The following is a 27062-nucleotide window of genomic DNA, read 5'->3' on the forward strand; positions in this document are numbered from 1 at the left end:
GCAAATTGTAGCTAGTGATGCCAAGCTACACAGCACAGCAGAAAGTTGGTTATGGAGAGACCCCTGGAAGGGGAAGGTGGCTGGAAGATTCCTGGAAATACAGAGGACCCAGGCTTTGAAGTGCCCTATGAATCCTGCATCTGGTCCAATAACTAAAACAGAGTTGGATTAGGTCTGCAGGGGCACATCCACTGGACCCCAGTTGCTAAGAAGACAGACCTTTTGACAAGGTCCAGCACTCAGCCATCCTATAAACACTCCAGACCCCAGCTTTCCAGCAGGTCTGCTGCCCAGGTTGTGCACATACTAATGCAGATGCTGTTCAGAAAAAAAAAAAAAAAGAGGTGGGGAAGGAGACGATCTGCAGGTTAATTTCTCCACCCAAAAGTGCAGTACATGAACCTTGGGAAGAATATCTACACACACAGTGTGAGACAGGTCACATTTCTGCTGATATGATCACAACAAGTAATAGGATTGTTTCTCATTATAATACAGGCTGTTTTGTGAGGGAAAAGGTCTTTCCAGATCTCTTGCAGAACTTCACAGAGCAACTGATCTGTTGTATCAGAGTGATTCAATTTCTTATAGTGTGTCACTGACTCAAGGCCAGACCTTTGCTAACCCTAAGTGTTGTATGATTAATAACATCTTACTCCAGCAAATTGCTGGTTTGCAGTCTCGAACAAACCCCTCCTCTTTGCAAAACCTGGTCTGTTTATTGTAGAACTTCATATTTTGCATAGGATTCTGCTTCAAGGAAACTGGGTTTCCAGTTTCTATATTATTTCAACACAACCAAAAGAGAAAATCTGATTTGCTTTTAATTCAGGATAGATCACATTTCAAGTATCACCCAGAAAGAAACGTCTTGCAACTCATTTTGTGATTTATGAGTACCCCTTTCAGAACAATTACTATTTATACATTCATTTATCGTGTCTCTTGGTGTCACATTTTTGGCAAAGTCACCGGACAATGTAGTGTGTCCCAATTCTCCCTCCATCAGAAAACATTTAGCAGAACTGCCTTTTAATAACGATACTGCCTTTTAATTTTCCAAAATGAGAATGTGGATTGTACCACTTTACTCAGCTTTTCCTTTGATTAATGGGAACACGCTTCTGCATACAGAGAATGGGGCTGCCAGTGTTCTGGCCTGAAACAATTCCAATGTAAAGTTTCAAGCAAGTTTCAAGCATTAAAAAAAAGCGGGCGGGGAAGTACGGAATGTATTGTTTTAAGGTAGATTCAGGGTGAATTGAAAGATAAGACAGTGGAAAGACGGAGGAAGAGATTCTGTTGGAAACAAGGCTGTTTACGAGAACCAAGTCAGTGACTGGACATATGTAATGATTGGATAAGAAAACAACAAGAAAAGAAACACTTTGCTGATAACGATAATAGATGATTCTGCTTCGCTGCTGTCTTCCATCATAAACAAAAGGCAAAGGCCAACAGTTAAACATCATCTATTTTAATTAGTATTTAAAGCATTTAGTTATCTATGTACTGAGCAACTGTAACAAAACTTTGTCAGGCTGGAATGCAAAGGGGGGAGTTTTGCAAGGAAAAGCAATCTGATCTGTGCTCGGTGTCGTGGCCTCCCTTTAGATACCTAAACACTTACGTGCTAAATTCCAGCTGACATTTTAAGACAAAAAAATGAATGGAGAACTAAAACAACTGATATGAAGAAACTAACTCTTTGGTCCTCAACTTTTCAGTGATACATACAGGCAAACAGACCTGCACACTGGCACAAAGGCCATCATTGTACAACTGCTCTGGTCAAGCAATACATGAACTGATGCTAAACGTTTACAGCATATTCGCTATTTGAAGCGTGAGGTATTAGACACTTATTTTTTAAGCCATTGACTGCTTGTGAATTACTTGTTGAAGTATTCAGTATCCAGTATTCCAATCTGGACTTTTTTTTGGTGGCATAGGATTATGTTGGCCTCCTCCCGGATGAACTTTGTCGTAAATGTTTGCAATACCAAATCTGATGCTGATGGAAAGCACTAATGTGAAATAAGCCCTGCTTGACAGCAATAAAGCTGTCAATCCACTATAGTTCAACCTTAATAAGGAGATGGCTTTTGGTCTGAAACGTGTCCTAGTAGTTATGGTTTGGAAAGTGAGCCCAACACACTGAACAGAGATGAGGTCATTGACACGTGGCAATTGTAAAGACCATAAAATTACTGTTTACTGGGAACTGCACCCATAATCTTAAGGAATGAAGACTTGATTAACAACTTCACTAGAAGGTTAACTCGACTCTGCAAAGCAAACGTGAAGTTCTAGTACAACTGAAGCCAAGAGTGGGCTCATCAGTTGCAACCACTGGCTTAGGGCTCATTTCCAGTCTGCCTAAGGAAAGATCCAATGGCAATTACACCCTTCTCATCCTCATCTCCCTGGGATCCAGGCAAACAACTGTGTGCGCAGCTCAGAGGAGTAAATGGGAACAGGATCCTGTGGCATTTCCTACGGAACTGCACTTCTGAATGCAAACCTGTGCTGAGCAGCTTGCCCAGTTGTAAAGTTCTTGGAAACGTAGTTTTACTGCAAGAATACACACAACTGTGTCTTCACCGATTGTTTTTCTAGTTATGGAAGTGTTTCACTGCTTTAAACTCCGCAGCTCACCCTGCAACCTCCCCAGCTCTATCATGCACCATTTAATGCTGTTCTAATATTAGCAAACCTTTGTTTCCACAACCTGGATTTTCCATATTTTCATCCATGCGACCGGCAGAAAGCTCATCACCAAATAACAATGAGCTCATCTCAAACGCTTATGCAGGCAGTGCCAGGTGAACAAATTGTCTATTATTAGACTTTGTCATGCACTAAGGGCTTTTGTTCCCTACTTGTCTGTCTTAACACCTGCTGTTGCAATGTATATCAACTTTCAGAACATAATTTCCAGTAACAACAGAATATAAAATATATTAGGGGATTGCTCATACAGAAAGTGATTAAGTTTTGTAGCGGAAGCTTTGAGCAAAAAGAAAAAATAAGGCATGTGGTGATGGGACTGGAGTAATAATGAATATAAATCAAAAATCTTCACCGAATCAACACAACAAAAACTTAGACATCTAATTGCAGTAAATTCATTCAGTGGCATTCAGAAATATACTAATAGTTGTGAGAAATGAATTTGTATTAGTAGTAGTAGTAATAGGAATTTTTTTCCTTCAGTGAGTTTCACACAAATATAGAGTGTTTGACTGGTGTGTGAAAGCGTTGATGGGATTGTGTGGGTTGGGCATATGGAAAAGGTGTAACCCAAACCCAGCAGCTTAAAAAACACATATATAGATATTTAAAAATATTTAGTAGTGTGATCCAAGTGTTAGAGAAGGAAATTATAATTAACAGGTTATAAGGTATGTTATAAGGAGGTCTGGCTTTTACTGGAACAAGAACAGTCATTGCTCATGGTACAGAAATGGACTACTGTTCTTAGGAGAGATGGCTTTTTTTTTTTTCTGCTTTTTACATTTTTCTTCTGTTCAGAAAATCATACTTAAACGGATGCTTTTACAGCCATGAAATAAAGAGCTGCAGAGAGGAGCATGACCTCTGAGCAGAGGCTCAGCCACCACATGGAGTGGGCAAAATTCCTGCCTACAGCTGAATCACTGCCCCCCTCTCACCAATTCACATGCCCATTTATAATAAAAGAAAATTCCCTGCTATCCACTTCTCACCTGCCATGTCTATTTAGATGTAAACGTTTCAGGCCAGGAACTGTCTCTCACCGTGTGTTCATACAATGCATAGCATGTGAGGACTCCAGGCTGGATTGGGCTGTCACCGGAATGTGCTGCACACAGTAAAAAAACAGAGGCATTCATGAGTAGTGAAACGTGAAAACATTTGTTACCTCTCTTTACTATAAAATTCTGACCTTGGTTTTCCATCACTCTCAGAAAGCACTAAAGGCTAGTTCCTAGAAAACCAGACTCTGAGTGTTAGATCACTTGTTAAATATTCAAATGGCAAGCAAGCTTTTCTTACAAATAACACCAAAAATATTGCCTATACATAGGTCAGTTTTTCTAAGAAATCTTGCTTTACTCTTCTTCCTTCCTAAATCACATGCTACAAGGATACACGTTACATCTCCTTCTGCACAGGACACAGTTACATACCATCATACTTGTACACAAAGTCTTGCGTGGTTCTGGCTGCATTTGGATTTTATCATTCTCAAATCAGAATTGAGGGGAGGAAGATTCATTGGCTTTTCTTGCTGCTTATTTAAAAAATGTGACCGCACCCCATTGGCCAACAAAGTTACTTAAACATTTATACCACATTTATTTTCAAGGGAAAAAAAAAAAAGGTTTTTTTGGATCATAACTAAGGAAAGGGAACACAAGAGCCTCTATTACACTGATAATCACGAATAAGAAATCTGAAGTTAGAAAGTCAAGTGTCATTAGAGTTGTTCAGACTTACTCTCTGCTACCCACAGCTACCGCTGGGCACGTGCCTTGGCTGCCCCTCCTGACCCTGGCCAGAGAGGCAGCTCCACCATCAAGGGACTCTCACACCGTCCTCTGCTTTGAGTTAAAGTGCCTTTGCACCAACTTCGTCCTGTCAATAGATAAAAACCAGTCACAGGTTTGAGAGGATGATAGATCCAAACCAGCCCATTCAGAACTGAGCAAAGATCAGCCCACAAAAAAATCCCCAGCTCAGACCTCCAGTAGGAAAATGCTCTGCTCTGCTTTCACAAAAATCTACACAAAAATGTTGTATGTTAACTTCAATAAAGAGGTATATTCATAACCCCTTGTTTCACCAGTAATGGCTGTAGATCACAGAGTCATTCTGGTTGGAAAAGACCTTTAAGATCATTGAGTCCAACCATCAACACTGTCAAGTCCTCCACTAAACCATCTTAACAAAGGCAAACATTAAAACACACACACAAAAAAACCGAACACACAATTAATGGAAAAGCAAAATACTGAAGAGCCAAATAAGAAAGTAGAGTTCAAATAGGGAAAAAGCAAAAGCAAAAAGTTGCACTTAGGTGGCCCAAGGTCTTCCTGGGCTACAACATTTGAGTGCTCACACAATACAAAAAAAGGTTTGGAAAAAACAATCACCCATATAAAAGCCTGGTGAGTGCACAACACGAAGTCTCGCTGTTAGACATAATAATCTCTATTTCATGTGCAAGATTTATTCCAAGCATTTGTTATTACACCTCCAAACATAAACATAAAACACATATGAAAGCTAACAGGCAGGACAATTCACTCATATAGATCATCCAAAACAGATTTGACGTGGTCCCTTGTATCAGATGGCCAAGCACATCTTTCTTGTAAGATCTTTTAACACGCCGTATATCCATCAGCATAAAAGAGCCGTTTCTGCCTCTGGTGTTGCACGCTGGTATCACATGGCCGCTGTAAAATGGGTTCAAGGGGCTCATGAATCTGCCTCAGCCACCAAAGATAAACAAATCTGGAACTCATTAGTCTTCACACGGCAGTGTTTTGGCACACAGAGGAAAAGGAGTTATCAAGACTAAATTCAGAAAGGTTGATATATGTATCTACATCTCAAAATGTCTGTTAAACTGCCAACATGCTTCACATAGTCCCTGTGAGGTTTGTATTTTTTCCTGCATTGTTTAAGCTGTCAAATGTTAATGTGTTTCTGGCTTAATTTATTACACTGATATGACAAGTTATGAGCAAATGTATTCTTGTTTACTACTGTTAATATTTTGGTTATACTCATTAAGAGCAGTTTTAAGATTAGTCTTTTTTGTTATTTTGCATAGTGGAAAAGAAGCAAAAAGTCTTTAGAGAGAACTGCATCCCACTTCAGCTTGCAGCACAGGCTTTCAAAACCGAGTTGTTCAATTAACTATTAAAGCATCACCACGGATCAGGACAAATCCTACTGAAGGGGTGTCCCAGAGCCTGGCTGGTGGATTAACTGTCCTGCTGCTCCTGGCATCTAACTGGATGTGAGAGATGGACACTTACCAAGTGCAATTCCAGAATGTGCTCCTAAACAGGCAGACCAGTTTCTTCACTAGCAGGAAAGTGAGATTCATTTAAGTTGCTTTAATGCTACCAGGGTCACTCTCTCCAACCTCAGGGATGGCACAAAGTACTCCCCAGCAATCCTGCAGGATCCAGTAGCTTTTTGTCATCTTTAGGCCTCTTTAATCTCTCGAGCCTCTTAAAAGGAGAAACAATTGTACTGGAAAGGCAGAACAGTTATGGTGCAAATGCCACACTCCGGTCAAAGTGTGAACGTCTCATGAAACAGTATGCAGTATTGTCCGTGGTACACAATGCATGGTCAATATGTTCTCCTGGAACCCCTGGCAATGTTCATACAGCTCACCACAGTCCTGCAACGCCTGCCTTAATTTCAAATGCTGCTGCCTCTGTCATTTGCTACGAACTCCCGGTCAAAGGTAATCAGCTCTTTAGCAGCCCAGTGCATCAGCCGTTATGTCAGAGATGCCCAGTGTGGAGCTGATGGCACCTGCCAGCTCAGATGTCTTTAGGAAGACATGTGGCCACACATACCAGCCCTCTGAGTAAACACACCATTCACCACGACCACCATCAGATTTTAGCTCTTACAAGCACCACAACAACAGTGGGATGATGGAGAATTAATTCACTGCCTTGCCCCTACTACTACTTCTACAGTTTAGCAAATGTACATTTTCCCTAAACGACCATGTCTGTCTGTTGGCAGAATTTAGAACATCTTTATGCATATACAGCACTGTGATGAGCACTTAGAATGTCAGGCTGTCATTCACACAGCATGATGCAACATGACATAGCTCAGTCATAAACCCTATTGTGACACAAATATAGAAGTAGGGTTGGATGAAGATATGTAATTCTGGCACAGGAATTATTTTAATATTCTGAAGTTTGTTTTCATTCTGATTTGGAAGGAAAATGAGATCTAGAAGGTTTGAAAAGTTATCAAACAATTTGGATAAGTTTCTAATTAAAATTCCACTTGGCTGCATAATATGGTGACAGGAACTTGGAAGTCCCACATGAATGGGAGTCTTGGGGCTCAGAAGCTGATGCTCTCAGGCTGCTGGCTTCCCATACGTACATAAAGCCCAGAGTTGCAGCAACCTGCCCGATGGGCTGTCAGGTTGCCCACCAGCTTGGACTCCTACAGCTCCTCCACTCCATATTCCACCAGCTACCAAGCTTGCTCAGATCCTCACAAAATGAAGTGTCCAAGTAACTTTCTGGGAAATCGACATCTGTCTGGGCAGGAGCAAGAGTCTTGACACATATGATCCCTCTGACCTGAGGCATCCATGTTTATGTCCAGAAACAGAATTACACAATTTCATTAAAATTGTTGGTGTGTTCTAAAGCACATCCAAGAGTGGGAGAATTTCTGTTGCCTTCAGTCGCTTTTGGTAACAGTTAAGGCAGAGCAGGCCTTTTTTATAGTACTTCCTCAGGAAAAAATAGCAGATGACCTCAAGGTCTTGCTTTTGTCCACATGTGACACACAAATAATGAAAATATAGTTTTGATTGAAGTGAACTTATTTTTCCACAGGCTATGGTCCCCTTTTGGAAACGCACAAACAAGAAGCCCATTCTTATCTATCGCTATGCTACTACATCTTCCACTGAGTATTACGGCACTGCCTATATATTTCATTATATTTCATGTAGATCAGCAATCCTAGGTGTACTCCTATCACTTATCAGACCCATATTTATTTATTTTCAATTCTTTAGCTTACAGTCTGAAACAGGACCAAATTCCTTGTTGCTACAAGCCAGTGCAGCCACCCTAAGAAAACATGCCAATTCAAAAAGGTCAGTTATATATGTTTTGTCACAAACACACAAATTTGATCTATTTTGGTTATTTTTTTGCCTGAGGTATCCTGGCATCCAGGTAACCCAGACTTCCAGATTAGGCCGATGAGGCAAACAGGCTACAGGCCTGTTTAACCATGAGAGGCACCACGCTCTTCTCAATTGCTTACAGTAAATAATCAGTACAGCTCTCCTTCATTTTCACCGCCACTGCCAACATTCCTTCTGCCTAAATATGGTTTCTCCCTTTATTTTCTTTGTTATGCTTCCTGACATTTGTATTTTCTGGGTCACACTCCACTCCATTGCATCTTTTGAGCAAAGCACTAAAAGAACTTTTATAAAACCCCTGGAAGAAATAGACCCATTGCCTTCATCAGCTCTACTCATGTTCGATTGTTCCATTTTGAATAGTTGGAATACAACTGAAGGCATAAAACCACATTGCTTCATACACACAGGAAAGTCAGTGATGATGAGTAGATCTCAGCCTGCACTGGAAATATAGTACCTAACAAGTTGTCAATCTCAATTAAGACATCAACATGTCAAATTAAGAAGGTACTGCTGCACAGCCTATTGTTGAACTGCATGTCAGGTGAAATAAGCACTAATTATACACTTAGCCAAATACGTCTGCTCAATATTACTTCAAAACTAAGGTCACTGAGTTATTGTGAAGTGGTAGTTTACACTATTTTGGATCCCACCAAATGGCAGGTGGCCACAGAAATATGCAACTCAGCATGTTCTGCTTGGTCCCCACAGCTGTGCTGCCAATCAGTTAAGGATGGCTGCAAGTAAATGCTAATTAGCTTCTGTTGATCTGCATATTCCAGCAGCCTCCCAGGATTCCCATTTTGATACGCAAGATTGCCAGTTGGGTATGTGATTGAATTAAGAACCAGAAAAGATTTTATCTTCCATGCAGGAAAATGTGGGTCTGAATCCCCAGCAGAGGCTGTTATCACTCTGATTTATGTTTGGCAATGCCTGTCACTGGAGTGGTGGCAAAGGCTCAGTGCTAGAGGGTGCTACCTCCCTTCTTTTGAAGGGGAAAGAGCCTCCTTGTTGAGAGCAGACACTCACCATCTGGGGTCCAACTCACTCCTGGCTTTTACATTTGCAAGGCCTCCTCATGTCTGCTTCCCCACTCAGGGTCCAGCAGATGCTCTTCTGTAGGTTGACCGGTCCTCAAAAAACAAAATATGAGGGGGGGGGGGCAGGGGGGAAAAGAAAGGAAGAAAATTAATGAGCAGAAAGATTTGGAGTTGTTGGGGATTGTTTGGCACTGGTAGGGTTGCAAGAGGCAGTAAGAAAAGAGATTTACCAAGGTTGTCAATAGCCCATTAATAGTTGGCTGGTTAAGTTTGCAAGAACTGTTTAAGAAAGAAATGGCTGAAAAGTTGCACTTTTGGGAGCAGAGTGTTTAGATTTTGCACCTGTACTTCACGAGGGATAAAAATATGACCTCATTATGTAAACATTACAATAACAATTTTCAGAAATTTTCCTTGGCTCTGCCATTAGTAAACAGTGGTTCCCTGTAGTGAGGAAATCATATTTCTCAGAAACTTCTCACTGCATGTGACAGAAAAATAGAATTTGTCTTCTCCTTGTGATTTTCTTCTTTATGGCTTCATCAGATATTGGAAGAAAAATGATTATTTCACTACCATACTAAGCTTCTGTAAGCTGTTATATTGTTTCTGACTTTAAAATAAGTCAAAAAAGGTTGGCAGACTGGTGGAACACTGTACGCTGCCTTAAAATGCTGGGAAACTGTTCTTCCTTAAGGATTTCAAGTTATTTTCTTTTTAAAATGATGTCATTCTCCCATTCATAAAGCTTGTCAGCACTCTGCTGTAAACGAGACACCTAAGCACAGGAACAATAATCCAGTTCAGCAGAGTTTATAGGAGAAATTAACTGGGAAGATTTCACTGCAAATTTCAGTAGCGTATTCAATATACAAAATCCTGAAAACAGGATTACAATCGCTGTTTCAAAAGGTACTTGTGTACTCTATCATAGTGGAAAACATCATCCTCTTCTAAATGACATAAAAAAATAAATAGATGGATTAAGATGCAACACTTAAACGTGCCCCAAATATTTTCAAATTTGCTGTGTTTATGTAGTTGCAATGAATATAATGAAAAACTAGAGGGAATGTGTTTAGAAGTAAGACATGACTGCCAGGAATTCCAAGTCAAACAAAATTTGCTACATCCTCTATTCCATGTTTTGGGCCTAATGGTGAGAATAACCTACGAATATATATATACACACACATGTGTATATATATATATATATATATATTTTTTTTTATACGTATCTGTGAGATAAAAACCAAGCTTCCATATGGGGAGAAACAGAGTTTTATGTATGATTGCATCAGCTGATAATTTATCCTAGGGACATAAAAAACAACTTATGTTTTGGTGTGTTAAAGGGATAGTTTTAAGAAAGTAGAATTATTTATAAATGAAACTGAGCACTATTAAAGCCTGGTAAGCCCATGCTTCTAGCCAGGTCACTTTTTAATAGGGTCTATATTCTCACTAGATCTGTGGCCTCAATTCAACAAGGCAATGAAGCACGTGTTTAAGCATCCTTGAAGTCAGTGAGACTTGTATGCTTTGTTGAATTATGGCCTTACGTTTCTCAAGGTATTAAAAGAATATATCCTATTTCTCTTTATTATGCAAACTGCAGGGGCCAGATAGTTTGGGAGGTGTTTTAACTTTTTGCAGTGACACTGCAAGTGTCAGAGTCAAGAGCAGGACTAAATGTTGTCCTGCAGATGCTTGAGGTCAGAGTTGCTCTGTGCTGTCCCGGGAGCATCAGACAAAATGGGTCACTTGAGCACAAGTATTTTCGGGTGGTAGTAGTTTGAAACCAAAAACATGCTCAGCTCATAGAGTATTCAAAATATATATCTTCATCCTCTAATATATACGGGCGAGAGTACCTTCATGCCCTAACATATTGCACAAGCCCCAAGAAACTAGGAAACTAACACTGAGAAAGTAGAAGCCAGAAAAATCTCACTAGAAGTGCAGTTGAGTCTATTTCTGTAGTTTTATCACTTTACCCTTGACACACATTCCATAAGAAGGTTCTGAATTGCTCTGTGGCCCATTTGTCAGGTCACAGAGTTACACCACTTGTCCACACCACTTGTCCAGGCTTGGCCAAAACAGGCAAGGACTTTCCAGTCTGGGAAGGAGGAATAAAACCAGCCAAACAGAGTTTGTATTTCTCACAAGACTGCAGTTAAAGGCACCTAAAGAAGTTACCAGGCAGCTAGCTTAAAAAAAAAAAAAAAAAAAAAAAAAAAGCCTTTTTTAACATACACACATGACAGATGAGGTATAGGTGATAAAAGGTAATAAAAAGTACTTGTGATGGACACGCTATGAAACTCATGAAAATTCTTCATTGCTAAACAACACTAAATCTATGTACAGAGAACTGGCAAGCTTAGGCTATTATATTTTGGAGTAAGTGATCTAATCATCGATTCTTCTACATCAAGTTAACTGCTGAAATAGTGGTGGACACTGCTTTGCAGAAGAACTAAACAGAGAAAAGATATATTTGAACAATATATCAATGTATTATTCCTTACATCAAAATAGTAGAAGTTGTTTGTCCACATATCTCTTAACACTCACATTTCAGTTTTGGCTGTAAATGAGTGGATTCCCCTAACAAGGGGAAACTCTCATTAGCTAACCCCACAAAAATAAATTCGAGAAAGAGACAGGGCATATATCAAGAAAATAACTCCCTATAATAAGAATTTTAACTCTTGAACCTGTCTTTCATAGGAAATGACAGCTTTTTTTTGAGCTCTTACAGCACTGTTCATTTAATTGTAGGACAAAGTTGCTTCAGCAGTGAGGACCGAACAGAGGACACAGACTTTTGCGTATGAGCAGTCCTTGTGATGGAAACACTGACTACTGAAAACAGAGTAACGACTAGAAAGGAAAAGCCTTAACATTGCAGCATAAATCTGACTAATCTCAACCAAACCATATCCAAGCTAAAAACCTATTCAAACTGATTTCTGAGGAGGCTGGACTAGACAACCTTCAAGCAGGAACCTGCTTCATTTTATAGATCTGAAGTAATGTGATGCCTTCTCTTGGTTCCAGGGGGACTGAACTAAAAGATGGGGCTGCAAAGGCACTGGGACACACTTCCTATGGTGGCTTCAGTATCTCCAGAGCTCTACAGAGGCAACACATGACATCTGCTCTTGTCAAAGTGACCAGAAATTGGGCTTTTGACAACAAGTCAGACAAATAAATGCTCTGATTTGCACCAAAACATATGTTGCAATCTTACTTTTTTATAAAATTTTACCTTTTCACAGACATTGGCCCTTAAAACTGACCAGTTGAGACCCCAGATTCTCTGAACTTTGAAAACTTGTAGGAAAGTTTAGTCCACGGCCACACATCTTTCAATGAGAACAATGAGGGAGGACACTCCGTTGACAGCCAGGCCGTAAAACTCCCATTCTTTCCTTAAACACAAAAATGATGAAAACATTTATTATGAAACATATTTTCCATTACTGTATTGTAGAATGTAAACAAGTTCTCATGACATATGGGGCCATGTGTTTCCTTAAAGAGGTGTTATGTATGTCAGAAGCAGCATATGTACCGTGTGATACAGCTACCACCATGGTAAGCATTTGTTATTGCCTAGTGAACAGGTGCATAAAATCCCCATGTAAACAGATGTCATAGCTGCACTGACATCTCTTACTCACGTCTACTCCTCTAGGAAAATCAGGGGGTTTGTTTCCCCCTTGGGTGTTTTAATGTGGATGGCCTAGACTTGCATATCTGCAGCTTCCCGTTTTCATCTATCTCCTTCTTGATTGCAAAGCAGCTTTTAGATAGAAAAAATGCCTAAAGAAGTGTTTTCTGTAAGAGACTCCATGATAATGCTCTTTCCAGAAGTCTCCATGAAGACACTGTTGATGTGCACATCCAGTTTCATAAAGGAACTAACTCAATACAGAGAGTCCCGAAAGGCACAACCAGATTTTCTCTTGATTTTCCTCTTAGCCCTTGAAAGACAACTTCCCCCGCCACCCCCCCAAAAAAAAAAACAAAAACCACCAACTCATGGGCAATTCAAGCGTAGCCCACTAGAAAACCTCAAAACATACAGAAACACTGGAAGAATGTCTGATCACCACTCTTTAAGGTCTCAATTTGCAAGGAGATGCTCGCAGGTAGACTGGTATGACCAGGTGGGACACAGAAGACCTCACCTGGAGACTCTGCATGGCCAGGAGTCCCTGCAGATGGAGCCAACCCAAACCCTCTGCTCATGCAAGAAAATTGTCCTTCCCCACCAGAGATCCTGGAGTTACCTGCCAGTCACATGAGCTCCCAGTGCCATTAGTTTTACATTACTTACAGATCGCAACCCTTAATTATCAGGTTGCCTTGGCAAGAACAACACAGAAGCTTGCCGAGCCATTTGTACTAATTCTCTGAACTCTTTAAAAGACCCCCGAGTAATGTAAAGAGTAAATATAAATATGACATTTCCTATTGTCAAACATAGGCACTCAAATCAGGCAAAAAGTCTCAAAAGCCAAGTGTGATAGTTTCACACAAACATGTAGGAGCCTATGTGGCAGATCCGGCTCTTTCCTTTTCTCACTCCTTTTAAACAGAGATATTTGCCAGAACTCTTCAATGTAAGCCAGGGTTGTGGCTCTCTGCTGTTCTCAGTCAGATTTGTGCTTGTCCTCGCCTGGTACATATTAAAATAATAATTTTTCCTCCCTTTCACCCTTCCAGAGCAAAGTAGTCTGGTTTTGCTCACATAATAAATTTTTAATTTATTTTTCATTTCAAATTCCTCTAGCACAGTTTCTGTGGTTCTCCTTGCCTTCTTTACTTCCCCACTCCCCTCAGCTATGGTTTGTTGCACAGAAGTCATTCTTACAAAGTTATGAAAAAAGAGAGTTATATTATGATCATTAATCCGGGCCTGATCGAAAGCCCACTGGAGACAAGTCTATTCTGTGCATCTATTTCAACAGACTCCTTCAAAAAATCTCTCAGCATATACAGAACCACAGAATCATTTAGGTTGGAAAAGACTTAAGATCATCAAGTCCATTAACCTAACACTGGCAAGTCCACCACTAATCCATGTCCCTAAGGACCTCATCTATGCATCTTTTACACACCTCCAGTGATGGTGACTCCACCACTGCCCTGGGCAGCCTGTTCCAATGCCTGACAACCCTTTCTGGGAAGAAATTTTTCCTAATATCCAATCTAAATCCCCCCTGGCGCAACTTGAGGTCATTTCCTCTCATCCTATGGCTTGTTATTTGGGAGAAGAGACCAACCCTCTCCATGCTACAACGTCCTTTCAGGTAGTTGTAGACAGCAAGGTCTCCCCTCAGTCTCCCTTTTCTCCAGGCTAAAAACACCCAGGTCCCTCAACCGCTCGCCATCACACTTGTGCTCCACTCCCTTCCCCAGCTCCGTTCCCTTCTCTGAACTCACTCCGGCACCTCAAGGGCTTTCTTGTAGTGTGGGGCCCAAAACTGAACACAGGATTCAAGTATTCTAAAACAACAAACATCTGAGGTTCAAGGTGGAACAGAGTAGCAGAGAGCAAATTTTCCTAATGACTTCAATGTCCCCTGCAGAAGGCATCAAAACTTTATCAGCTCTGCCACATACTCAGAGATGCCAGAAACTAACAAGTTGCTGCCCCACGCCTGCACAAGGCGTTAACCAATCACATACACATTGTGAGCCTGGATATGTCAAGGTAAAACGCATTAGCATCCCACCATCCACAGAGACCTTGGTGGGATCCTGTAATGCACCCGTATGGGCAAGAGATGCTGCTCTGCCACTTGCTCTCAGCTTGGGGCATAAACTGTGCTGGGGGGAAAGGGGATGGCAGTACCCTTGGTCAGGCACAGACTGCAGGCTTTGCAACAATCCTCCCACCTCCAGCAAGTCCTGCATCTCTGACAGTAACACTGCCCAGGTGACCACATCAGCCAGCCCAGAGCACTGCCAGCTCACATGAGAAAAATCTTCCTTTTTTCATTTTATACTCATATACAGTCGTAGCACTGGGGAAAAAAAAAAAAAAAAAAATCTTTCCTTCTTGCAAAAAGATGCCAAGAAATTATGAAAGTTGAACTGAAAGGACTCAAAACAGGTAGATTGAAAGACTGCCCTTTTCAGAGCTGTAGCTCAGCACATGGAAGACAGTTTCATGTCCTTGCACTGTGAGAAATGTTCTTACCCACTCCTGATCAGGGTATTTCATCACTCCAGTCTCAATCTGTGAAGTAGAGAAACAGCACTTGTAAGGGTTGGTGCATGGTGCTGCATGGTTGGCATCAGCTCCACCACCAGACAGCACACTTCGCTGCTTGGGTTGCACGTGCTGAGCTTGAGGTGGCAGAAAACTCTTCCCTGGCCGAGGGGTTCTGATCTAGCCCCAGCCAACTCCCTTTGGTCACCTCTCGCATCTGGAAACATCCCTGATTTATTTTCCAGGACCATATCTCAGCCAAGGACTGACCTGATCTGACACGGCTGAGCTAGAGATCAGCCAAGATGACAGCCTGGAGCCAGTGGTACCGCTGCAGGCTGTAGCAGGATCCGTAGTACACCCTGGGATTGGGGAATCCTCCTCCTTTCTCCCCTGTTCCCTTGCATTGCCTTTCCAAGACACTAAGCACTGCTGCTGCAGAGAGAAAACACAGTCTGCTGGGTTACAGTGGTATTTACATTTCAATTATTTAAATAGCATTAAGAGATGCTCTACAGCCATTTCTCAAGGAAGTTTTCCCCAGTCCTTATTTCTGAGAAAAGCAGCAAGTTACTCAAATCTGAGGCCAAATGAGAAAAACAACCATCTCATCCATACAGCTTCATCTCTGTCCTCATTCCCTGATCACTGAAGTATGAACAAAACCATCTTTAAGTGATACCAGGAAATTCATGCTAGAGCATTTTAAGACAGTACTTTTTAGATTCATATCAAACACAAATACAATATCTAAAATTAATAATAAAAATTCCCCTCTGTGCTACCTCTCTGAATTTGCATGTCTTCCTCAGCTGTCCTGGTTTCTCTGGGAACATCTTAATTGTAAAAAATAGATGCCTCCATTTTTATTTGTGGCGGGAAAAATCTTTGGAAAAAAATCAGTGGCTGGAACAAATGAAGGGATTCATCCCAAGATCTGTTTTCCATACCTCCTCTCAACCAGTGATAAGCAGTGTGGCTGGGACAGGCACAGGGACTTTCAACTCAACGTTCAGTTAAATACTAAGGCAGCACAAAGGAGAAAAAACATTCTTTCAGAGAAAAGTCAATTTCTGGTCACAGCACTGACTCAGTTTTTACACTTTAAAATAGGGATAATGTAATTGCAAACTTCTATCAGAGTTATTAAAGAAAAATGGCTAAATGAATTCTATGCATCTTTTGGGATCCTAGAAATTGGATCCTAGAATGGGAACTTTTAGGACAAGGACCTTGTTTGCACTGGTTACATGTATTATACCTCTGATCAGCCCTTAGGGTCTTTAGGCAAGACACAGCAGAAGTAATAAAAATAAAACTGAATCAGCAGACAATCTGCAAACTGTTTTGCCATTATAAAGCAAAAAGTAAATGGGATAGATAGCAGAATGCATTAGATACTGTAGAGTTCATAAACTACAATGACTGGGAAAGACAGAAGGATAGAAAGCCAGATACTCCCCTGTTATTTGAGAGCTGGTTTTCTCAGGGGAATCAAAGTTACTATGATCTATGCTAAATTGTGTTGTATCACCCGAGGTCTATTAAAATGTAGTTTTAGGGACCAGATTTTATTTTCCTCTGTCATTGCTGGTGTTTGTTTTCGTAAAGCCTTGCCACATAATGCCACTACCAATCGGGGTCCCTCAAGGAACTCAATTCTTCTATTTCATTTTTGTATTTGCTCTGGTTATTAATTTCTGAAGACGTATTTCAGCCTTTCAGTTTGTAGCATGTATTGCATTTCACATGGCATGAGAAGCAAAAATGTATTATTTGGAGGGCGGGAGGGGGAAGGAAGTGTCTTATTTCCATCCCTCTCCATCTCCACTATTCAAGTTAATAATTTCTTTTTCATCATTACAGTGAGGTTTTGTTGTGTCACCACAGTTTGCAGCCTGGTAAGGCTGAGACCACAGGCCAGGACGCTGAGAGCTTCCCAACCACAGCCTGACTTCACCACACTTCTCCCAAACAATGAATGAACCCGTACCTCAATATTTCACAGTACCAATGTTACCCAATTAGTTTTGACTGAGGTACATTGACAGAAAACTGGAGAAAACGTGTTCCACTTCAGTTTTTTGATAGCTGACTTGCACCCCATGCTGTGATGAAGTGCTGAATGCTGATAGGCATCAAATCAAACAGCGCAGAGGTAAAGCTGCCTGACAGCTTAAAAAAAAAGGCAGGAGAAATAAAAGAGAAATAAGAGATCCTTCATTTCTAAGGACTTCCACGTCTTATCTCTGCAGAAGATTGCTACAGCTAGCTCAATTATTACTTTCCTGGGATGTCTTGTTCGCTTCCACCAGACGGAAGTAATATAAAATTATGTAAATCAGCTTTCTTGAAGTAAAGAATCATGGACCAGTCAATAATGTTTATGCATTAAGAAAGGGCAGCTCCTCCTGGAAGAAATAACACAGGGAGCCGATCATAAGTAAACATTTCTAAACAGACAAAGGGCTGGTCCCTGCAGCACAATATATTATCATATTTCCACATAATTAGTTTGTTTTCCACTTGAAATCAGAAAACGATTCGACATTGCGTTCTGTGCCTCAGGATGGTGCATACAGTACAATTCTCATGTGCAGGTTCATATGTTGAATAATTAGTAAGAATTAATCTGTTGAAATTAAAGTTTGCAATATTATAGAACTCATGAATAGTGCATGGAACAATCAAGTAAATTAAACCAGAAACAGAATTTAAGAAGCCAGACAATAGCAGATGACTGCTGGCAATCTGTTTTTTAATCAGTGAGTTACAAGCCAGAGGGATGAATATTGTTACTGGCTTTGGAAAACAGTGTAAAACAGTAGCAGGCACAAGAAAGACGACTTACTAAAGTCAGCACATTTTTATTATATTTGTTAAAGAAGGGCACTTCAACAAGACCTGCTAACTTAGACATGTATCTACTCTCCAGGATGCTCAGACTGGAAAAGACCTTACTTACGAAAGGTCCTGTACTCTTGGTCTGCACTGCAAGTGCACCAGGGATTTCTGAGAGCTCCAGCTCTGTACATTTTAAAGTTCTATTTGCCTACCTGGAGCCAAAAATGTGTAAGCTGCTTTTTTTTTTTTAGCTTCTTTATAAGTAACAATTGACTTGCTATATATCTCATGCAGCGTAAGTCCAGTATAGGGATTTCTCATTTTAAGAATTCAGAACAGTTCTCTCTTAATTCAATTTTATATCAATCTAATCATTATTAAGTTGTTGGGGTTTGGGGTTTTTCGTTTCTGCGTCCCCTCCATTTGCTTTACTGTAAAGAAAACACTGGTCATGTCTTAAGAAAAAAAAAAGGAAAAAGAAAAAATGAGCACAATCAGAAATCCTGTGAAGACTAGGCTGATTCATGCTGAAACGTATATATTTTTTCCCTTAAAGAGCTTTGAATCTACATGCACACTTGACTTTTTCTGTTGTGTGTGATCCTGTTAAATTGGAAGAGGTTTCCAGATCTATTTGAAAACTGGCCACTACAGTTAGCTGAAACTTCAATCTTGAAAATGAATGAATGGAGCTGGTCCAGTACATTGGCTCTGGACCAGTCTTTAAAATACAGCAGAACAATGAATAACTTGAATTCACAGCCAGCTGGTATCATAGTTGGGCAGTGAAAGTGTCAAAATATTAGTGACTTTTTTACATTTGTCAAAATCATTGCCAATATGGGAAGCATGGGCAGCTTGCAAATGTGAATCTTACACCAAAACAGTTTTAAAATCTTGCCTTAAGAATGTGAATGCAGTTCTTGGTTTTTAACACCATCAAGAGAAAGGCGGAAGAGAATAAGATATCTTTTACTTAGAAGATAAAAGCTATTATTGATTTATCATCAAATATCAACTACTAATGTGGTTGAGTGGTGCTATATGCCCTGCAGCAATAACGGATCAACCAGCATTTCTATGCTTTATTTTCTGGAGTATAACAAGTACATTCAGTCATTTCTAGAATGAAGCATGTAAAGTCTCCATGCAGAATAAGTATAAAATTTCTATACATAATGTAAAGGAGAAGGAAACAGAGTTTGGCCATGTTTCAGTTACAGGAGAGAAAAAGAAAAATAAACATATGTTAGTGGTGTCTGACACATCTTTCTGCTCCAATAATTTGAAAAACGTTTGGTTTATTTTTAAAACAACGTTTTGCTGGCATTCACTGGATGCTGCAGTTGAAATTATTTCACTCTTTTTGAAAGAAAAAGAAAAAAAAAAAACAACAAAAAACAAAAAAACACACCTACATCACCAAGCTACTCCACTGCAGCCGAACAGAAAGTCACTGTACTTGTGTACTGAGTTTATTCTCCAGCAAGATGCTCTTTGGGATTTTTAGGGCCTATTCTGGGATTGCTGTGTACGTACCATAACTGACACAGATCTCTTCAGGTATCACAATTTCAAAGGGGCTTCATGATTATCCTTCCCATGATGTTGTTCATGGCAGCCTCGGAACATTAAAACCAAGACATCTACCACTGAACACAACAGATTTTCACTCAAAGTTGCAGAGACCTAAATCCCCTGACTATTTATTGATGATCTCTAAAGGCCTGATGTGCAAAATATGTAAACAAGTAACTCTTGTGACCAGTTCTACTGGCATCCAGGGAAGCAATCACTGAGCTAATGAATTTACGAACTACACCACTCTACCACACACAGCTAGATCTGTGGAAGGACAGTGCAAAACTCCCACTGAAGCATTTGAGTCACAAATCAAAGTGTAACTTCTATACGAACAGGATGTAGCTCCTATTTTATTAAAAAAGACTCATTTCAAAAGTGAACAAATTATACAGATGTACACTGCTTCTGAAAAGATTAACTGCAGAGATTCAGAGCAGATTTCTACTCTCTGCACCCAATATTCTTCCCCCCCACCTTTGGAATTCATTAGTTAATGAATAATCTCTTTATATTCCTTTATTAGTTTTATACTGAGGAACAAGAACTTCTGCTATTTTCCCCTGCTTCTCTGCAATACTCTTGTTTCAGCAAAGTAAGGTCTGAGCTGGAAAGTTTCCCTAAGAAGATTTTCATTTCTCATCTTGTCTGATGCAAAGTAAAGAGTATGCCAAGTGCCACTGACCTTAACTCTCCTGAATCAAAAATATCTGATGTGATATATAGAAAACTTTGATGTGTAGATATGCTAATCCGCAGAGAAATGTCAAATTTGCATACATTTCAAGTGACCCAACAATATTTACCTTAGAGCTAAGTTTCATATTTTTCTGACAATTGCAGCATTGAACAAGTGACTCATTTAGCATATCTAAGCAGCATTATGTCACAGGGATTTACCTCAGAGTTGTTTGAAAGCATCAAAAAGATGAACATCACTGTCTGAAATTAACAACAAGCCTAATTTGATTTGACAAATGATGTTGATTTAGATAGGGTCACTAGCTATTGAAGATGCGGAGGACAAATAGTGCCTTGAAGCCTTGATAAAACTGAATATTTAAACAGTTCATTATGCAAATTTGCCCTCTACCTGTCAGTAGTGACTAAAGTGTAGGGTTAGAGTGCTGGAGAGGCTCTGTGCTAAGGAGACAACTAGTATACATGTACCTGGCTCTTCTTAAAAAAACAACTCCTTAGACATTTATAAGGTGGATGCATATGAGCATCATCCTCCTCAGGATTGACAGTGACAAAACAGACATGGGCTTGATTCCTAAAACTTTTGGCGTCAGTGCAGAAAACTTTACCAAGAGTGCAGGTAGTTGTGGACAAGTGTCTATTGCATATTCAAAGCCTTAATCTCCAACCCTTTCTCACGAGATGCACATCCTGGGAGCCCAGTGGACTTCAGAATTACTTCCAGAAATGTGGCTGCTGCTCAGGGTGAGAATGCTGGACCTGAAGGTCCTGGTTGCTTTACAACCATGTGCAACATCTACGCCTGTGCCTTTACCACCACTCGGCCGACTGTTACTCATTAGAAGCAGAAAGATAGAATCTTGTCCAAGATTAGCCCTTAGGTTTTGAAAAAAAAAACCTTGAGATATTATTGCCTATTCAGAATAGAAGGCTTTAACTCTCAAGAGTCCATGCTAAAAAGCTAAGCATACTAGACTGCACTAACTTTGCAGTTTTAGACAGCTGAGAACACAAATTGCACCATAGGAAGGACATGCACAGTAACACAGAATTTGAACTCAGAGTGGATAATTAAGTGTTTGGGAATAGTTAACAATATTTACACCTTCCAAATCCAATGCACTAATAAATAATGATTCTGAAAGTAGTTAATCTATATAATAGCAACTCCTTAAAGGCTATTTTTTTTTTTTGCTGTATACACACTCCCTATGGTTTTTAGACATTTTTAGACATTCAGTTTACCAACACACTGCATGACCATGGGCCAGCAGCATTTAAAATAGTCCATAGTACACTGTGTCTGGTTATGTTATGCTTTACAAGTTAATTTTTGTAAGACACTTTCCACTGTGTTTTTGTCAGAGCTCAGAAAAGCCCACCAGTGTAAGCCAGGCTGAATTTTGATGCAACGTGTTTAGAGAAGTGTATGAAAATGTCAGTTTGAGTATTGGAAAGTAGATAATATTGGAAGAGCAGGCAGAAGCTATTTAATTAAAGTATGGGCAAGCAACAAGAATAAAAAGAGCAGATAAAAGAGTATCTGCTCAAATCAGATCCCAGGAAAGCTTTGCACAGAGTGAGCTCAGTCTGTGCAGCTCAGCTGTGCTATCGCTGCAGAGAGGCTGCACCCACACAGACCCATAGCCAGGAGTCCTGGCAATGTCAGTGGACAGGCCAGCCAAGCCAGACCTGGCTCAGAAGCAGAGAAATTGCTATTTCTCACAGCCCTGTGCATGAACACAGAGTCCTCACTGAGAAATGGGATTTCTCAGGGCCGTGGAATCAGGGAAATGTTTATACCACACGTGGTAGACTCAGGCTAAAGTATATGGCAGTACACTGTGTGGACTTCCCAGCTCAGGAGCTCATTAGCACTCATGAATCTAAGCCAAAAGCATCATAAATCTTTTTCCTTTTATGCTTATATCATACAATCTTATTGACTCATTTACAGATGTTTTTGTAGTACCTTTTTTTTCTTTATCCAGGTTATCCCATCTCCCCTCGCTGGTCAGACTAATTGCGAGATGACTGTATTTACCATTTCACCGGATCTGAGCAAACATGCCTTGTGAGCAACCCTGATTTGTTTATAAACTACTCCCTTAACTCTGCTGAGCTTGGAAGTTCTTGGCTAATTGCACTCATGTCCATGAAATGGGAGAAACCCAAGTCTGAAATACATGGAAACAATTAGGGCAGCAAAAAAGAAAAGAAAAAAAAAAAAGAGAGGCTTTCCCTGGAAACAGATGTCCATGCCAAGATATCCTACCTAGAGCAACTGGCACGTGGTATGTTTGCAGATGGATCCACAGTAGGATCTAGCCACTTATATTTAGCATGCAGTGTTACTTGGTTTAGCCAGCCAGCAATAGGTGGGAGCCCATCACTTTTGTACAGAACTGCACTAGTATCAACATTCCTTTCACACAAATCACATACCTTAACTGTTAATTGTTACAAATGCAGCAGCTATTACAGCAATATTTCCTTTTTCCTTCACAATTAGAGACATGGGAAAAGTTGTCTTAGAAAAGCATAGGTAATATAATTTTTTTATTCTATTACATAGGTTTTTTTGACATTTTGTTCACATGCAGAAAAATAAAAATAAATAGAGCAAAGTGTTACAGCCTATTTCACTATGTTGGTAATTTCTACTGCACACATTTACTGTAAACTCTGGTTAACATGCATGAAGTAATTCAGCAGTCTGAAGGCCAGGAGGGATCATTTGTGCATCTAGTCAGATCTTCCTCCATAACCCAAGCCATAGAATTTCCCTGTGTTAGTCCACTATTTGCACTTGTACCTTCTTACTGAGCCAAAATATCAAATCCTGACTTGAAGCCTACAAGTGATGAGGAAAAAAAAAAACCATCTATCCCTTTCCTAGATCAGCTGTTCGAAGACCAAAATTAGTCATCGTACTTTATACTTCATATCAGAATTGTCTTTGGACTGAACATTATTGTAAAATGATGCAGCACTCCTGAAGCAAAAGAAAGAAGAAAAATTACTCGAAGCAAATAAGAGCGCTGAAACATCAGACACATTTGGTCTTTAGGTGTGCATCTAAAAGAAATGGTTACATTTCTATGACCCACAAAGCAGGGCTAAATGATCATATTGACCCCTTCTGCCCTAAAATTACCCACAAGTTCACAAGCTGTCATGTTGAAAATGTTCCTCTAACACAGTACTGTTCAATGTCTGAATAGGTACAAGTATTTCATTCCTGCCAGTTTGCATATGATGGCCTTAACATTGGAATAACTTTCTATAAGAAAAAAACCTTCAACACTGATGATCTCCAAAGTATTTTTGTCTTTATAAGACCAAAAGTCAAAATATCTTTTCCTGTAGAAGGGTGGAGATTGAATCAACTGTTACGATGGAAAAAACTAAAAGCCTAGTCAGTTATTTATATATTTGGATGCAGAGCTCGTCTTCACATCCTGCTGAACAAGCACCTCTGCAATCTCTGTATGGAAATGAAAAGGCTACTTAAAAACATTTCAAGATTTGAGTTATTGCAAATGCCATAATCAATAATTGAAACAACTTCAAGGAGTGCGCATTTTGTTAAGACCAAGTTCTCTTTTCCCAAACGTTGTTATTCAAATGTCATTAATTTTATAACTGAAAGTAACTGCATGGGTTTATTTTTGAAAGTCACAATATCTTCGAATTAGATGGATTCTTTTGGACTCCTCTTGGGCCATAGGCCAGATTCTCCAAGTCATGCTAGGCATACCCAGTATTCACTAATGCACCTACCACCTTGGAGATTATTTCTGAGACATTTCAGGGTCCTGTACACTGCAGTTAGTCCAATAGCTTGGTGTTCCATCTCCAAGCATAGGCAGGGTAGGCAAATGACCAGTTACACAGGCTTGAGTAACACCAGAAAAATGTGATTATTTGCTATTTCTGAAGCTCTCCACACGATAATTTTTTTCGCTATAGAAGTTCAATAGTAGTAGCTCATCTGAGTATCTCATAAGGGATGAAGACTGAAATACATAATCATACTGTAACTTTACAGCCTCCTCCAAACTATTTTGTGAACTTTAAAGGATGGCTATGGCTTGAGAACACAGGTAATTAACAGCTTTTATCATTAGAATTTAGGTCTTCTTACTAGAGCATGCTGAAACCACAATTTTTAAAGAAAAAAAGATGTCTCAATTGTAAAGAGAAGAACAAGTAACTGAAGAGTACCAGGAGGATGAACAGCAAGCAGTGGCCTTAAAAAATATTCCTGGAATGAATATCATTCTAGTGACTGGACTGCTGCCAAGACTTTTTATTCTGTGTTTTTAAAAATGCATAGACTAGGAGAGTCATAAAAGAATGTTTTGTCTCTGGAATATGCTGGAACAAAAGCCAGATATGATTAGACTTTGACATGGACATTCATCATGTCCCAGGCTGAATCAGTTATTAATTCTGAAAGTATTAAGTATGGAATGGGTTGAGTGTCTAACGAGTCTGCAATATTATTCAATTATAGCTAAAATGTTAGGCTGACTGAATTTTCAAAAACATCCTCCTGTATATTAAGTTGTGCGAACTCAACCAAGCAGGACCCCCAGTCCTGGTCTTACAGAAACAAACCCCATGGGGATCTCCACCACTTTGCCTGACAACATGAAGCTGAAGCGCCAGGATTATTTTCATGGGCATGGAAAGTGCTTCCACACACAAAGCACAAGTTCCACATAAAATTCATAGAAGCTTCTCCTTTTTGGAAGCTTGCTGTGCACTGGCTCCCACCTCCTGGGCAAACACACACCTTCCTCTGAAGACCAATGGAATCAGATGGCTGGAACATCATCCTAAGTGTTCAACACATACCCCATCTTTTCCCTCTATGACCTCCGTGATGAAGTTTCTCCTCTCTAGCCCTTCAGACCACCTCTGGGGGCACACATGCAATCATTTCTGCTATTTAGTTACACTACTGAACATATCCCTTTGGGAAGTTACTAACTCCCACGTAGATGCTAGCCTTATTGTATTTACAGCACTTTGAAACCTGCCAACATTTATTGTAATAGTAGTGTGAGCAGCAGTGCTACAAAATTCTGAAATTGTAGCATCAAATCACTTTCACGACTTATATACATAGGTGCTAATTCAGTTTTCCTTGCAGTGTTTCTGCTGCATTAAAGAGAAAACCAGGAGAACGCTCCTCCAGCTGTTTGTTAGCACCATTGCCTATCACCAACAGTAGTTACTTGGGAGGAGAAAGGCTACAGCTATAGCTCACAGATGTACAAAAATTCTTAAGGTTAGGCAGTGTAACTTCAGTAACTCTTCACCATCCTAACACTTCAGGTTTTTTTTTTGCTCCTAAACTAAGAAAAATCTTTACATTCAGGAGAAAAACTTTATAAACTAAAAAATAAGTTAAATGTGTATTCACGCACTCCAGTTTCCAACATAAATGTACATCCCACAAAAAAGTTTCCTAGATATACAACTGTTTTCTTAAATTCCTAACTTAAATCATCTTCAGAAAGAGAAAAAAGGGGAAAAAAAACCCACACACTACCACAAATCAGGTTGCGTCTTGATTAAGACTTGATCGGAGGCTCTGTTAGGCTCTCCTGGAATGTTCATCTCCTTTTTCTAATCAATTTGTGAAGTGATGGCAACAGCAGCAGTAATAAATATTAGTATTAGTGGTGAGCAGTGCATTCCAACGGAACTCATTGCACTGTGTATAACAGGAACAAAGACAACACAGGTTTTGTGCAAAAGGTTTTCCACTCTAAAACCATAACTAGGCAAAGGGATTGCAAACCACATAATGCAAAAATAAAACTGGTGAAGTGCTCAAGTGCCTGGGGCCAGTCCATCATCCTATGGACATCCAAGGCATACTCCTTACTTGTAGGGACAACTCCACACTAGAGAAGTGTCCTCCTCCCCATCTCCTCCTGCCAGAATTATTTTCTCAGAATGTGAAAAGTCATATTAACACTGCCTCAGACTCCACTACCAGAGGAAAGTGCCTTCTCAACCATGAATTCCTGATACTGAAGATCATCCATTGGAAAAAGCCTTCAGCTTTACCTCTGACATTCAAAGCTTTCGTTTATTCCAGTAAGTGTGGATGTAATTTTTGACTCACAGAAACAGAAGACAAATGTTTTCTTATGCCTGCCCAACATAATGAAGTAGATGGGAGAGGACAAAATGATGTTTATGTTGTTTCACATTCAACTGAGATAAGAGGTTCTGATATTTCTTCTCTCAGTATTAACACTGTGATAGTAATAACACAGCGGGACTTTCAGTATTTCTCCTGTCTTCAATTTTAGCCTGTGGCTGCGCACAATCTACAGCATTTTAGCTGCAGCAATATTCACAACCAGTCTGACTTGCTGGTTCTGAGTACTGCGTCCCCCATTTTACGATGAAAAGTGTGTTTTATTTAACCTAGTAGATACCAGATCTGTTGAGCAAATGGGATGCTATGCACAAAGAGGGAATCCTTACAGAATTTCTGCACAGCCTCTAGTTTACTAAAATCAGAATAGGTTGAAATAAGTCACCCTGAAGCCAGATACAAGCAAGTACATACAAACAAACAATACTCTAACCAAGCCAGGTTAAAATCACTCCTTACCAAACCAGTACAAGCCTGCTTCTAGACAAGGCCTACTAAAATTTGCTACACCATTTTGAACTATTTAATACTTTTGAGCAAGCAGCT

Source organism: Caloenas nicobarica, chromosome Z (assembly GCF_036013445.1).
Source record: "Caloenas nicobarica isolate bCalNic1 chromosome Z, bCalNic1.hap1, whole genome shotgun sequence".
NCBI classification, from domain to species: Eukaryota; Metazoa; Chordata; class Aves; order Columbiformes; family Columbidae; genus Caloenas; species Caloenas nicobarica.